The 17,650-nt window shown below is 40.5% G+C and overlaps 1 protein-coding gene across 1 annotated transcript in view; it reads right to left on the reverse strand.

Moving 5' to 3' along the window:
* Positions 1 to 17,650, reverse strand: part of Pka-C1 (Protein kinase, cAMP-dependent, catalytic subunit 1) — a 31,482-nt gene continuing 13,832 nt past the window's right edge. Inside the window, exon 1 of the mRNA XM_033336404.2 lies at positions 1 to 17,650. This exon is cut by the window's right edge and continues 13,832 nt beyond it. The gene's annotated coding sequence lies outside the window, so the exon portion shown is untranslated.

A 17,650-nucleotide genomic window follows, 5' to 3' on the forward strand; every position in this document is an offset into this window, starting at 1 on the left:
TTAACTATTTAATTAATTTATTTGTATTTATCGTATAATCACTCGTAAGTACCAGGGATACGTAAACAATCAGCTCAAATTAGTTTAAATACAAATAGCCTAAAACACATCTTTGTTTACATACTTGATATTATATTCACAGACAGACTTAGCCACGTTTCGGTTTCTGATTCGATAGTATTATCTATATTTATACATATACAATTGACCCGTATTGTCACGGATCATAGACGTCAAAGAGGCCGAATTGCAGCGAACCTCAGGTAATTCGGCGACTTCGATCCGCACTTAGATTCTTTATTATTTCTTTCTCGTTATATTTATATTTATATATATATATTTACTTATTTATATATTTATTTATATTTATATTCATTTAATTTATAGGTACATCCTTACGGGCGATCATAGCTGCGAATCGAAAAGAAACAGCGAAACGTGCATCGAAGTGACGATACGATACGATTAAACGTTCGTCCCTTGCCACGTAATTATTGCTTTGAAAACTAGTTTAACGTTTATTGTATTCGCTAAAGGCTGGTTCAACGATCCTTTCAACGGTATATCATGGCAACGGGTATTCGCGTATTTTGATTCTTCTAGATTACATTTGTTTGCGCATCGCTAAACTGGCGATCTGAAGCTGAGATACTCGATCAACAGCATGTGATATCGGTTGCCTCTTTGTTCGTAGTTTCTAGCTGGATGCCTGGGCGAGCAAATGGTCGGTCATCGAACGATCACAAGCATCGTTTCGTGGTTTCTTTTCGTTTCCTCTTGCGTCTGTTCCAGCAACAGCAACAGCAGCAGCAACAGTAAGTATGCGGCCCACAAAAAGGTACCTTGATACAAGTTGACACTTAAACGATAGCTTCACGATAACGGTCGAACGATTCAGGAGTACACTAAAACGGGTACAGCATTCTTTCTTTTGTTTAAATAATCTTGAAAGATCGCGTGAGATGTCGTTTCGTGCGAGACATTTGTCTACTGGGCTCGGTGGACGATCTACTTTAACGACGAGTGACTATCTAACCAAAGGTTACGTACAGATCTCTCTTCGTTTAAGTTTAAGTTACACAACGACGATACGTTTTCCTCTCGCCCCAAACACTCCAGAAAAATATATACGTATTAAGCGACTTTGGTTCCATCGTCGAGGTTCTGCAACTTCAACTTCCTCCGCCGTGTATTACATCTCTGGATTCGCAGCTGGCCGCGAAAACCAAAGTTTTACACGCCGAAACACCGGTTTTCGCCATCTCGCGATAGCTAAACGCTGGAATCGGATGGGTCTGCCGAGGACCAAACTCTATCTGCGTTCCACTAAGGGAAGACCCTGTGGCGTAGGATGAATCGTACAATTAGCTGTCCGCTCTTTAAACCCATGATCGCCCCTTTTAACAGCGATCTACTTGCAAAAGCGGTGGCTTCGGTCGGTTGCCTTCGAGAGATCGTTTCGTAGGAGTTGCGGCTCGAGTCGATTTAACCCTGAAACGGCGCGTGGATCCCGATAGCGTCATCCAAACGCACGTCCAAACCTCGTGCTTCCTTGCCAGTAACGAGTTCAATTTCGTTCGCGAATGGACGTGAAATTTTCGAACGACGGACGACTACGAGCGTTCGTCGTTCACCGAACAAGAAACGGTTAAACCGAGTCAAGCTGAAACTCAAAGCGAAAGGATCGATCCCTGTAATCGCGAGTTAAGCTCGATGACGACTCGAAACGATTCACGGGACGTACGGGCGACCGGGATTAATTATTTCCAACTGGTATCGACATTGGAAAGATAACACAGCACGTATACGACACATTTAATGACAGCTGGGCCTGCTGCTAGTTTAACGAGCTTCGACGAGCGCTATTAACAAAAAGCACGCTTCAAGAGCCTGCAAACGATTGGAGCCGACAATTGGCAGGTCATCACGCATACTCGTTTCGTTCAGACGAATGCCTGAAGCATTCGAATCGCCTTCCTTTGGTCGTTACGTGCTCTGCCTACACGCGTGCCTCTCTGCACGGCGATGCGAATTGAAAAACAATTTGCCGGTTCCGCTAAACGTACACCAAAAACGCTATCGGCTATACACGAGACAACGTTGTTAAGAGACGGTTTTTCAAATTCTGGCAGCGACGAATTAATAACGATATCGGTTCGTACACGCTTATGGATCACGGATTTAGATACGAAGGGAAAAAACATGGAATTTATATGTTCGCTGATTCTGCCATGTACACCGTATCTTGGCTTGTTGGATTACGAAGCAGAAATATAAAACGAATTTAAAACGACATTGCTTAAAAATGATCGTTTGGCGCACCGGTTAAAAACAAGATCCACCGTTCCGGTGAAACAAGACACAGAAAATGTTGCCAATTTCCTCCCACTTCCATTATTTTTCGTTAGTCTAAGATCGAATTACGCGATTCACGTACGTAACAAGCGAGCGCGCAACGATGCATCTAAGTACATATTAATAAAACGATTGGATATTTCTCGTCCTGATAACAATGGAAGCAGACATTTCTCATTTTGTTCCACCGTTGCGCAGTTTACAATTGGAGAAACATCGACGTAACGTGGAACGGTTATCGTTTTGTTCGTATTTTCACCGATTCCTGGTAAAAAGCATCACGTCATGAACAATATAAACTTACCGAACCTATGTTCTTTATTGGCAGACCGAAACATCAAAGTTCATCTTCCTCGATAAAATTATTTCGTAACGTTCCTTGTTCTTTCCCCTTATCCGTTTTACGTACGTTAGAATGACATGAAATCGACCAAGTGGTTCAAAACTGAAGCGAGAAAAGCCAATTAAAATCGCGTCTAGATTCCATCGTAGAGAATATGTATTCTGTGCATTTTCACGTCTTTAAGTTTCCTGTAAATGTATCAAATTTCGCGATCCATCGACCAATGTTAGAACGCATTGTTATCATGTAATTTCGCAGAGATTGAGAAAAATGTATCTTTGCCGAATTATACTCGATGCTATTCGGTAACGTTCAATTCTGAACCACGTATACAGAGTATCTCCAAAATTTCGGAACAAATCGTGCCACTTAATATTTCTGCATTTTTTAATTAAAGTTTTCTAATTAAACTATGAATTTACGTATCAAATATGCACGCATAACATTTATCGTTACATCTTACGTTAGTCTTACATTTCCGCCACAATCGCTAGAAACTCGGCAAACATTGTCCACTTCTCAGAAGCATCTCATCCGTAAAACGTAACAATTACGTTTTAATACATTTCTGATCCCTGCTTTCCGTATCCTATCGCTACAAATCCGCCCGTTGTTGAAAAACGCATTAACAAAATAAACCGACTATACATCTATATTACACCCGAACCTTATTAAACAATTCGCAGTAACCCGAATGTCTACATGAAGTTTGGTAAATTCTTTCCCTAAATATATCATCAACCCCTTAAACATTCGAGCATGAAAGCTTTTTCTAAGCAGTGCGAGAATCAACGTGTTTCAAGATTTCGTGCAAAAATTTTGCGAATGTAAAGTCGCAACCGAACTGCAAAATTGTTCGTTAAGGAGCGTCATAACGTTGCACGTGGTTTTCGCTCAAAATGAAATCAATCCGGGAAAGAGCAGATACGCGACAATCTGTGTCCATGAAAGTAATAGATTTTGCAACAACTCGTGCTTACAGATGTAAAATTTTTCGTTCCAAGAAGAATGGAAGCACTTGTCGATGTTATCTCTCAGCTTTGGCTATCTTTGAATTTGAAACGTATTACTACGCGAGGTAAATATACAACGCTTTCGCGTTAGGATAAACAAATACATATGGGGATTGTTCGAACAGTTCGTAGCGAAGTTTCAGAAAAATTTTCGAGCAGGAGAGGAGAAAACACTTTTCTCTTTAATTTGTGCATGTAGTGTTCGACCAGCGTGAATTCAACGTTTCGCTATATTTCATCGAAACGTCAGCTACGTATCAGAACTTAATCCTTTCTTTACACAGAAGGTATTACATTTGCTAAAAAAAAAAGCATATGTACGCGTTCTATAGAACATCGAGTTATCTCTATTTCTATTTTTACTTATACGTGTCACATGTAGAAATTATATAAATATTCGTGCATATGTTTCTCTCGTGTTACCAAAAATTAGTTTAAACGAATTTAAGACGTTGAGAAGATCAACACTGATCGTGAAAAAACGCTATGAACTTTTCAAACAACCAAATAAAAGATCAAAGTCGTGTATAAATTGTTCCTACGATTCACCGACGTCTGTACAAGATTCAACAAAGATAAAGAAAGACGGTATATCGATGTTCATTGCTGTATAAGCGCCGAACGAATTTACAAGCCGTCACCAACGATACCCAATGAAATACTTAATCAACCATTCGCATTTTTACGCATCGTCGAAGAAGAAGCTTATTCCTGAGGGATGGGAGGCGGGCAGATATGGTTTAATTTATTTGTTGAATTTAACTTGTTGGTCGACGCGTTCAATCGACGAGTTGGCACAGCACGCGATACCGTACCCTCGTCGAGCACATCCGCTTGTTCTCGTGGTAATCGTAAAATATATGCGTAGCTTATTATTCTAACTTAACGCATATGTAGAGATAAACGACGGTAAGGAACCACTTTGTGTTGGAAATAGAAACTTGCACGATGGAGACACGCTAAAAATAACGAGAAGTGCCGACTTCACACGCGACAGTAGAAACGCTGCGCGCCTCGTACCTGAAACAAGCTATCTTGGGAAGTACGAAAATTTTCACGTCGATCGTACGCGAAGGAACGCCACGACAGGTTCGTTAGCGAGACACGGCTATTAATAAAGATTTCCAGCCGATCGGTGTTACCTATTAACGTACTTTGGACCCACGCAGCTCTAGTCTCGATCTCCTACGACCTAACAGCGTAACAAGTAGACTGCGAATTAATATCGTTCGATTAACCGTTGATGGAATGGCGTAAATCTTCTTCCGTTCCAATCAGTGAACTTGTCTTCCACAGACTGTGTGCCTCGCCGTAACGTTAGAAACTATATACGCGAACCGTTGTTCGCTGTTTCCCTAGCGTCGATTATACACGTGGCGAAATTAATTTCCTTTGTATCCAAGCCGATACGAAATTACGTGCCGTGTTCTCGAGCAAAGCGTATTTTCAGACTTCAACTTGTTAATTAGCCCAACTTTTTCTTTCTTACGAACAGCGTACACGTATAAACCGTTGAAGTTTGATCGCAGCCAAGTTCATCCTCGCGTTTATCCTGCCTACGATCGATCCACCTGTGAGAAAATTCGTGATATTTCCGAGCGAAACTTTTCGGAGCAGATACCGAACAAATCATCGCCTCGGCATTCTCATTGTCTTTTTACTTTCCGATCGAACATTAGGTATATTCGACGCCTAATAAACATCTTCCTTTGAAACATCCTCTGACGAAAAGTTGCTATCGTAACGAACGTCGATGAAAGTATAGCGGAAAGATGGTTCGCAAAAAAGAGAAATAATTTGACAACTGTCGATAAATAATTTCCGTCGGGCGTTTCTTCGTCTTCTTCTTCTTCTTCTTCTTCTTCAAGGAGGAGGAAACAGTTTTATTCGATTCTTTATTCGGTTCGACACGCATGAATCATCGCGTTAATATTATGCAAAAATTCAGAGATAATTCACGCGATAACACGAGTCACCGTGACATCTGTGAACTAGACAGATCCACCATCTGACGCCCGTCAGCGAGATAACAGCGACGGGAAACGCGGTCTTTTAACCTTTCCAACCTTTCCAGCGTGAACCGATTCCCGTCCGTCTTACGAACACCGCGTTTTTCCAGATCGCTCTGCTCTTTATTAGCCAAGTGAACGGACTTAAATATACGTTTCCATGGCGAGTGAAATACGTATCGCGATCAATTGTTAATCACCTAGCTGACTCACGGCGTCCTACAACATCGCGCTTCTCGCTACAACAAGAAACTCGATACCGTCGCTTTCTAAGCAATAACACACTCTGTGCAATTCGCGAACGTTTTAGCCACACGCTAACAGGCAGCAAGATTTGTGGCTTTAAAATTTCCTTTATATTACCTGCGATTTTATACTTAGACAGAGGAAAATCTTAGACTGCGGCAAAGATATCTGGCTGTAGGTTGACGTTCGGCAGAATTGTCGTATAGAGTCGTCTAATTAGATAGTTGTACATTTGAAAAATATCGATCAAATAAAAGCAATCGATGAGAAGCAAAGTATCGTTGTTCGTCCGAAGGAAATCATCTCGCTGTTGCTCCGTGGCCAAGCGAATAACGCGAATCAACGGTATTTTGCCAATGAGTTACACAGTCGCAGAGAGAGATTTTCAAGCGGAGATCGGTTCGGTTGCCAAAGAATTATTATCGTAGATAGGAAGGATAAAAATAATTAGACGAAAACGAGGCGAACGTAAGTAACTATGAAGTTTCGGGTTTCGATATGGCGAAAGATCGGATGTTCATTGTTATATCTAGAAAACGAATTAACACGAGTACGACGCAAGAATGATTTCGTGACACGAGGAAAGTCACTTGTCTAACGTTCTTTATGCTTTCGGAGCATCGGTGGACGATGTATCGTTGCGGAAACATTATGATTGTTCGTGCACACGGGAGTGGTACGAATTTAGACGCAGCAACAATCTATAGATGAGCCAAGGTCGTGCCGCTGGCTTTTTCACAGGGAGCCACTCCTCTCGTCCGCCATTCTATTTCGAGGATTTTCTAAAATTTATCGTCCGGCACCGGCAGTCATCGTTATACCGCTCTAATACACCGACGCCGTCAATTCGAAGCTACGACACGGTAAAGCACAATGTTCATATCGTGTTGCTCCATGTACACTACCATCCATAAATATTTAGACACTGATAAATTACCGCAAACCTGGAAAATGTATTTCGAACGAAACTTTTTCGTCTAATTCTGTAGTCTCTGATCGTATCTCAAGCGGCAACGTACATGTAATTAGTATGGAGTAATTGATGCTACGTTAGTTAGGTAACTGTAAACGTATCTGTTTAATATTAGGACCCTAGAGTGTTTATAGTTACATTGTAAATTCGATAATGCGGATATATTCCGTACTTCAGTTAAAATTTAGCAGGGAATGCGATCCCAATTAGGACAAGAGGAGGTAGAGAATGAATAATAGGAAAATGTTCTGCGATCGTTCTTCGAAACTGTAACGAAAATATCGAACACTTGATCAAATTGCATCAGTTACCCAAGTACCGATGCATGGTAATGTACAGTTCCGAGTCGACTACGATTGCAACATTGCAGCTCGTAAATTTGTCCACGATAAGAATGTACCGGGCAATTTGTAATCGTTCGAACTCGTGCCAATAATACAACTGCAATGAACGTACATGGTACTTTATCTTATTAACTTTCGTGCATCCATGAGAAAAGAAATTCGTCCTACAACTCGGATGAAAACATCGATTGAAAGATACCGTAATTGAGAAAATTCATCTGTATCGAACGAAATGCGTTTTATTCGCGTTATTCGCTGTTAACAATCGACTAAATTTAACGATGCAACGATATTTCGTTTCGAAATTTTCCGACAGATTCCGTATTTTTAATGTCTTTTGTTGCAACGTATATTCGACCAAAGTAATTTTAGTCAACAAAACCAGCAAAGAAATCGCGAACGAGCGATCTAGTACGACGTAATAAACCTAAGAGATTTCTGCGAAACTTTTGTACAAAACTTTATCAACTTATGTAACGTAGCTTTTGCATAATCGATACATATAGCTTTATTATTCTATTTATATGTATATAAACGAAGTAACGAAAATTTTACGTGACTTTTACGTAACTTTCAAGCTTCCGCGACCCAACGTTTCATAATTTATATCTTTCCCGTAATCCATGTTTTTTCCCAAAGAACGTTTCAATGTTTCGCCAGCATCGCAACACAGTTTTATCGTACAACACCAGGACCAATGCCAAAGTTCTCCGATCCATTGAAAACAACCGCAATGCTGGCGAAACGTTAAAAAATTTCAAAACTACATGACCTATAACCACAAGTTCCCACTTTACAACTAAATACGACCGTCGATCCGAATCGTGTCCAAGGAGTTAGACCGTTCCCGAAGGATTCGATTAGCACTTTGGAAACCACTGTTTTGTTCCGCGTATCCTGTTCAATCTCGATACCGATACAGATGACGGAAAGCCAAGACTGAGCATCCGATATCGATAGCGTAACCGCACGACCGCAATCTACCGATGTTAGCGCGAGTACGATGATCGTTGTCGATCATTCGTAAATCGCACGAACGAATATATTCGTAAATAAACGATTTTGGAACATTTCTAGAATATCTTTCAGAGAAATCTAGCACCTAAAGGCTATCACGAAATTTCACGCCACGCGATTTTTATTTTAACGTTATCGTCGTGTAGTATCGAGTAACGATAGAACGTTTAATCCCATTTCCTTTGAAATTGAAAAGGACTTGCTGCGATGAATTTTCACTTATAATAAAAGTCTTCGGCCTTATAGGTCAGCGGAGAAGATGTATATAAACCGTGGAGGATCGAGTCTTTGGAAATGTAAAAGGGAAGATACCTAGAACCGTACACGGTTATTGAGAGTTAACGATGGCTTGGTATCTGCAGTTACTGAAAATAACGGTGTTACGTGTATTATATAAGACGATGCATTTGTTCCTATTTTATGAGTGCACATGTAACTCGTAGCATTGAGCTGAAGGAAACACGCGATGGAATATAATGATTTAAAACACTTACGAACCTTGATAGATGTACGAATTCTGTTTAATTCGATAATACCGTTGTTTCGTAATTTCTTTGTCCATGTTATTATTCGAATTTCATAATGATTAAATTTATTAATACGTAATAAACGCGCTAGACGTATATGAACGAAAGAAAATGATAAAAAAGAAATTATTTGAAATATCGTAGCAAAGTTCTGTTAAAATGACTTCTAAAGTTGGTAAGGAAACATTATCACTTCTAAATGGCGAAAAAAGGTAATATATTGGAAAAAAAGTCAGAGATTAATATATCGCGCAAATTACGTTTCTTACGACTCGATTTATGCTTCGAAACTTTTTATTCCTTTTAATGAATATGTCACATTTTATTCGCATAGTACAACGTAGAAATATCGTTTGATTAAAAAAAAAAAAAGAAAAAGAAAAGGCCAATTCTATTGGACTAATTTTAATACAGGAAACTTGTAAACTATTAACAAAAAGAATACTATAGTTAATACCCTTGAATATAATACATTCTTGCCGTAAATATTTTTCTTTAATCGTCAAGTATCACATTTATAAGACACTAATGTAATCACATGTCATTCGTGTCGGATAAAAATTATTTTATCTTTAAACGGACAAACGTTTCAACGTATGCGCTTCCTTTATATTTGTCGAAAGAAGCGTTCAACAATAACTTCTTCGATTACGCGATTTTAAGATGCGTAACACCTATTATCGTTGTCGAAGCAACAGTAACAATGTTTCGTTAGAATTCGTTCGTCGATTACAGAATCGAAAACGTTGTCGCACGATGAAACGTAATCGCATAAATAAATTCTAAACTCTGCACGCATTTTTCACTTTTTTCTTCCCTGCAGATAAAAAGTGCTTAAACTAAAAAGAGAAAGAGAGACGTTCCGTTACGTATTGATCGAAATAATACGATACCGTGAAAGTTCCGCCGCTATTTGCAAAATGAAAAGCGTACTAACAGTGTACGGTAAAGACGCGCCATTGCCAATACCAATTGCCAAATTTTTTATGTGCTTTTTTTATGTGAAACGAGGCAGGAAAGATATTTCATGCAGCATGGACGAACGAAGGGGAACAGAATAGAATAGAAAAGAAAAGAAAAGAAAAGAAAAGGAAAGAAAAGAAAATGAAAAGCGCAACGGAGAGGGAGGATCGAAGGAATACGTGCAGTAACGATTGACTGAGAGAAATCGGTAAAAACGTAACGATGGTTTAAATTATACAATCTTTACAATAAGATTTATTTCTTTTTAAATTAATATTTACAAAAATGAGATTAGTATATTCATCAACGAAACTTCATAACTCATCATCGAGTGCTAAGAATAAAATAATACAAGTCCGTTTCTCGAAGTGTCTAGAGTACATATACATCGTATTATAGGAATCGTAAGTCGGCTACAATTTACAAACATAAATGATCACAAGGCGAGGAAAATTCCCCGTTTTACAATACTTCTGATGCAAAATAGCGATGATATTGATTTCTTCCCCTCCCTTCTGTCCCTCCCGCCCTTAAATTTCGTTCCTCTTTTTCATTCGAATTTTCCATACTCGCAAAAATTTTTATCGCGTCACCCATTATCGCGGTACACATAAATTACTTCACAAGTACGTACGTACTTTTTGACGCAACAATATATCAACGAACAAGCTAATATTTCCATTGTTCTTTTTTTTTTCTTTTTTTTTTTATCTTTAGCAATCGTGGTTTTGTTTTCGACGCAGTATACCTACGTATATATAACGATCATGGTGCTTACGTTCCGTTCCATGCACGGATAAAATCTCTGCACGGCCATCGATACGTAAGAAGGAGAGACTCGCGTTGCTATCGCTACGCGAAATCATTTTGAGCCTACTTATTATAAGAAAAAGGTACGTGGAGATTTGATTGGTGCGCCCGTGGTAAACGCGGCAGCAGGGTCGGTTGAAAGCCGACCCGTGAAAATAACGTTTTTTTCAGCGTAAAGCGTTTTCTCGATATCTACACGAACCGGAAACGTGTAGCACGCGGCGTCAAGCTTTCGCGGCAAAGATCGACAACGACGCTCGCGTGCCTGACAACGCTTTCGTATTCCGATTTCGCCTCGAAATTCGCCATCGATATTACAAGGGGATTATCGAACCGAATTTCCACTGGTCAACCATCGACAGCAATTCGAACGTCACTGGCTAATCCTACGAAATACCCTAATAATAGCCCTAATTGCACGGGCCAACCGGGCGAATCTCGAAACTGTCGTGTTTAATCTGGCCAACGTTTCGAGGTTACCGACGACAAAAGTACCCGGAGAATTCACGGGCTCCGCTCTTTCGCCACACACGACAGCGTCGAGATTGCCACGTCGAACTTCCGGCAACGACTCGTGAAATCGTCGATCGATCGGAAACACGCGACACGCTCCCGTTCGACGTTGCGCCGTTGCCGTTATCGTTGTCGTTGTCGTCGTCGTCGACAATCGATGCAGCATGATTTCCTGAATTTACCGGTCGCCACGCGCCCGGATCTCGGAAAATCGGCGTACCGGAAACGGGCCGGCAGCGTACGCGGAATCTCCGAAATTATGGCGAACGAGCCGCGTCTAGATTCGCCGGTACAAATTTCCAAATTATCGATAACGTATCATCGGTCTGCGAATTTCCCGGCGAAGCGGGCGAACGACACTCTTTCGTACGTGTGTGTACTTTACTCGTGACTGCGGAAAATCAATACAAGCGCGGCTATCTGCTGCCACGTTTTACTAGATTTCGCTATCGCTGTACGTTGCATCTATTTTCGGCCTAAGGCTGAACGGTCCGATTTTCCTCCTCTTTTCTTCGTCTCCGAGTTTTTTTTTTTTTTTTTTTTTACTTCTTCTCCCCTCCCCCTCGCTCACCGTTTTCTTCGAAATATTCGCTTACTTCGCAATTAGTTTTAGACACGTGTCGACTACACGGACGACGACAGAGGCAGACTATGGAAAAGAATGGTCGAATCACGGAGAGAATCGGTTTTCATTTACGACGAGTAGACAAATTGCACGTTTAACAGAGAAATGCCGTAAGAGGGAAAAAAATCATGCGACTCAGCCTTGACGCGTCACGAGCCACGACTCGTGTTCATCGTATCGCCTGCTTGTATAGCTCTCTCCCTGTCGAATGCTCCGGACAAGTCGAAACTCGTCCAGCCTCTGCATTATTCTTTCCAACTGCATACGTATATCTCATCTACGAGGCAACATACGTAGGAAGCTAGAAAGGAGAAATTGGACGCGTGCGAGCGAGTAAGCGTTCGATATGCGTGCAACGACACAACCAGATGATATCGCAGATACGAGTTAATTAATTTTCGTCGAACGTTGCCAATTAATTTTCGGCGAAACAGTTAATTAACGCGAGCTACACGATCGAACGAGGCTCGGTCCGTTCGAAAATACGATGCTGCAATTCTCAAACAACCATCTCTTCGATATTACATCTTAGCAACTGTTGGAATAACCTTGTTTCTTCGAACGTCGTTAAGAGATACTCTTTCGCAGAAATATCGTTGATCGTTAATCCTCGTACATCCCTGTCATCTTCGGTAAGAGAATTTGCAAACTCGACCGGTCGTTACATTGATTTTCGTTAGATCGATGTTTTATCATTGTCTGCTCTGACTTAACACCAAAGTACGAACATTAAGCGGAGAAAACGAGCGGACGGACGAGGATTAATCGAACGACCGACTTCTTGAAATATGTTTTCAACGGCGTGTGACGGTAGCCGCTTTATAAAACTACGTCGTTGGATAACGCAAAAATTATCGAAGAAATCTGATCTTCTGGTTACGTCATCGTGCCAGTTAACGATCGAGTCGCATATTCGGTGCACGTTATCGACGAAGAGGAAAAATCTGCAACGACGAATAACTGCGATCGAACGATAAGAGAAGCTGTTCGTAGGTAAAAGCATCTTCCACTTTGTACACGCGTATTCGATTTTTACACAGACGTAGATATTTCGGACGGTCGTTTGAATTATTTACACGACCGTGAACACTCGTTTACTTTTACCAAGAAAACACGCACAACGCCAATTATCGTCGTTCGCATCCATCTTCGAAATTCGATTGCCAACGACGCACGACAAAAGTATACCCTCTCGTTCGTACCTATCTATCTCGTTATCGCGAGTAAATACCTCGAAGAGACATAAATTGGTACGTAATGAAATTGCCGTAGAATAAATAATATCTGTTACCCGTTATCGAGCAACGTAAGGGACGAACCAACGCCGTTGCCTTTGAGATTCTGGTAAATTTTTTAAGTAACTTTAATTCGCAAAACGAACGTCATTGGTAAATTGAATTAATAAGTCGCCGTTGTTCAAAGAAAAGCGCGGCTTGTTCGGTTACGCGGTAAGAATCGTAACGCGAAAAACTATCGTTTCTCAGCCGCTCGGTATTCCGTAATTTCTTTTCTTTCCTGTCCTTAATCCATCGTATTAATTCATTAATTCATTTTGTACGACTCGGAAGGTGTTGGACGGTGTGTAATTCTCTCCGAGGTACGTAATTTCCTATTAGATACGCGTTACATCTATTCGAGGTTCACAATGTTCGCTTCGATCCTTAATATCCCGTCACGACTAGAAATAGGGGCGATATAATAGAATTTTCTTCTCGTTTTAGTGTTACGTACGCTTATTTAATGTATTATATTTATATAAGTATACGTATGTATGCGTGTATTACATGTACAAGAGCATAGAAAAGTAAATTGGATGAATGCGGTGGAAGGACCGTCCTGTCCCTGCCCTGACACCTGAGATTCTCCACTCGATGATAACGAGATTTTTGTTACAAGCAACAGCTCGTGTGCTCACGTGGAGTACCGATAAACGTTATGTTTGGTCTAAATCGATCTTACGAACGACTTCTTCTATCTATTTACGTATTTTTCAAGTCGTAATTACGTACGTAACTCGATACGAGATTCGATAAGTTAACGTTACAAGTATTCCACGTATTACCTAGCGAAAACGTAGTTATCTAACGCTAATTAAGAGTTGAAACGTCGATGAGGAAGAATGAACGTAAGGACTCGTCGAACAAATAGCTAAAAATATTGTACGCGTTAAACCGAAACCGTCTATCGAGAACAACCAGATCGTTCTTTCCTTTCCAAATAAAGAAGATCCGGAGAAAATTCAGATGAAAAATCGACGACGATTACTTCTCCGCTTCGACGAACTGAATTAAATCTACGTTTTATATATATATATATATGATATATATTAGGATTCTCGTCGAGAACGAGGTTCCATCAGGTTTCCCCGAGAGTCTCGATTGTCTTTGTACGCGACGTTTCCAGTTACGTGTCATTTGCAGGAAAGAGACGAGTCACTCTAAAGGACAACGACGGGAAACATAAATAAAAGGACGAGTTTTTAATGCCACTGCGATGCAACAAAAAACTTGGAAATTTCTTAGCTCGTCTTATATTTGGCTAGCAGATCTAGAACTTGGAAGGAACTTGACAAAGTTCGAACAAAACCTAAACGTTCGCAACGAATTTATTAAATCTTCGGTTTTATATCGGACAGACAAGAAGCTATCGATCGATTTTCCTGTCTTTGCCAATTCCACTCAAATAAAATAGAAATTAACCAGCGAGTTTAATCGAATACCCACCCGAACAACTATGTCCAGACTGACCAGATACGATCTATCTCCGATCGCTAGAGAAATCTCGATATCGTCGTTCAAACAGCGTAGACCTATAAAAGAATACGAGTCTTTGGAAAGAAATCTTAATAAATCGACGATCCATGCATACACCGTAGTCCGTAAAATTAAGCCCAAATTTTGTATCGTACGTGGATTCGTTGGAACCTTCGATCATCGGTCCAACGAGAAATATCGCCATTTAAGAAATATTCAGACTAAGAGAACCAATCTATCCTTGTCTCCGAGACCAAGAGGAATTTGGCAGAAATTTGTATTATCCGTCCTTTGCTCTAACTTTTTCTCATTGGAATCTTCCCCGATTATTTTTACTTCATGCGATCTGATCGCGAGTAATAAATACGAAGCAACGAAACGTTATATTCTCTCGGAACAAAATCGTACGAACGCGTCGTGGTATGTACATATTTCAGTACGAATTCTAAATACATGCGCCATGGTGAAGTACAACTTGGAGGCGGGCCTCGATGAATCATTTCGGTTCGCGTTGAGCACACACCCTCGCAAAGTCGAAGCATTTAAGTACATGTACGTTCATCGAACTAATAGCCAGCGAACTATACGAACGCGATTATCACACAGCTTCCAATCGGCCGATCCTCGATTTTTCGAAATTATTTCGCAAAGATTTCGCGTAAAAAGATTATTTGTATGTAAAGAACGTTAATTAACAAGGCGGAACGTAAGAAACGAACCGTGTCAAGGTTTCGAAGAGGTGTTACATGTTCTAACGTTTGAGGCTCATGGTAATTGATTTATCGTTAAACGACTCGAGAAACTGCAAAGTGTCGATACTAAAACGCAGCAGGGCTAATATCGAATAATTACAATGGTCGTTCGCTACCGAGTGTCACATCTGGAGGCCAGACACGAGGTCGATGCATAAAATTATAGTGACTAACGACGGCGCATCGTAGCTATTGCTCGAGTTAAAGCACACAGTTAACGCTCCGACTTCGGATCGAGACGTTAGATCGGCAAATCTATTTCTACCGACCGAAGTATAGCTGGATAATTGTGCTCTGGGACGAAGGATAATTTTAATTCTAGTCGCAACTTCAATAACAATTTCCCGTTCTAATGCGTTTTCAGGATATTCCACGTATTAATCCATTTAACAGTGTCGTCTGAAAGAGACTCGGCCAACTTGTTAAGTATACATGGTACTATAAATGTCGTATCTTAAACGCTTATGTTACTTCTAGTTTCATACAAAACCATTCGCCATGAATATTACTAGAAAAAGTTTCGAATATGCAGCGACTGCGAAAAGATATTTGCACGTATCGTTGAATCTATCGTGATATTTATATCGATTTTATCGATATTTCATGTTTATTAAATTTACTAGAATTTAGTAGTACGTTGGTACAATCAAGAAAATGTCATATTATGCAAATAAATAAAAGGCAAAGCGTAATTAAAAGATGCCTCGTTCGGATGCGCAAATACTTTTCCTAGCCACCGTATATCAAAAGGAAACATAATACTGAGCAACGCTTTGATCGTTCTAATTTAAAATGGGAATTAGGTATCGGTTGAATTAGATTTGACTGCAGACGAACAAGTAATTGAAGCTAATATAGGTAAGTTAGTATAAGTAACGAGAGTGTAAATGATACTACGAGTAAAATGTCGAAGATAAATTGAAAAATGTATTTTCCACAACATATTCGTATCTCTTCTTAAAATACGTACGAAAGATCGTATTTAAGGAAACGGCGCGAATGTTTCGTAGTAAGTAAAAAGAAGATCAAGTCATAGAAAACTCAAACTTAACAACGACTAATTATGGAGGTAAACGTGAATATTGCAACGACGATTGCACACGATATCCGTAACGGTAAAATTCCAATCGCTTTCGCTTTCATATTCGACGCAGGAGAACAAAGACGTCGACGAGAAATATCAACTGTCGAACGGGCTGCCCTTCCTCGTCTCCACATTTGGAAGGGAAGATTAACGAGGCCAGCGAAACGGCTTCGTTCGTTGGCGACGACAAAAAAATTCTGCGGGCGGCTGAACGCCTAACGAATGCAGGTAGCCTTCAGAGGTCGAGACATTGCGTACGGAAAAGCAACGAACTTCACCAAGGCTGACTACTTTGCCTATGTACAAGCATAAAAGGCTCCCACCTACTTTTATTTCGCAGACAAAAACGCTTACTTTGTCTTATACACAGCAAACGCGACACACGAAAACACGTACTCGCGGACATAAGCGTACTCCGAAAAAACGCATAAATTATACAAAAAAAAAAAAAAAATTGGCGAACTGACGTCTCCAAAGTTTCGTTAATTCACCATCGTAAACGTTATCTGATGATACTTCTCGAAAACCTAGCCGTGACGGCCGAAAACAACAGAAATCGGATATGTCTGTTTCTCAGAAAATAGAAAAAAGTTTCCTGAACACGACGACGCGTCATTTCGTTGACCAACATCGAACTGGCGTTTGTCGCTTTTACTTTATTAAGTGTCCATCATTATTTCCGTAACAAGAATGCTATATATAAAATACAAAATGTCATGCATTCGCTTCGACGGTTCCTTCGCCTAATTTAACGAGACGCCTAAACGCGATACGTTTTTCGCCACAGACAGCAAATTCAAATGCTGGACGAACGGCGAACAGCGCGAAATAATTCGACGGGAAAAGTGCGAGACTCGATTTCTCGATCGTTAGGAATATCGGGACTGATCATAGAGGATGGAGACGAGAGAAAGAGAAGGGGACCATACTCGCGATATCGTTCTTCTGTCGCCGATCGAACACGTCGAGAACTACGTTCCAACAAAACTATGTACTTGGCTTTGAATCGAAGTCGCCTTCCTTCCGATAGAAGACCGTCTCGCTGTTCCACTTACATCGCCATACTAAAATCACGCGATACGTCAATGAAGTGTTCGACAGATGGAGAACGCCGTTACAATTGCGTCGAATATTCGCAATCAAAACAGTTCCTCGCACGCTTCTTGCTCGAACGCAATCTTATCTGGTCGCGCGATCGAAAATCGTTACACCTTACGAGGTCGTTATCGGTAGCGCGTTCCCGTGATATCTGCGACGGCAACACACGTGCGTCGATAAAAACCAGAAGAGTCGAAGATCGTGTTACGTTTAATCGATGCAGGT

Source organism: Bombus vancouverensis, chromosome 6 (genome assembly GCF_051014615.1).
Source record: "Bombus vancouverensis nearcticus chromosome 6, iyBomVanc1_principal, whole genome shotgun sequence".
Lineage (NCBI taxonomy): Eukaryota > Metazoa > Arthropoda > Insecta > Hymenoptera > Apidae > Bombus > Bombus vancouverensis.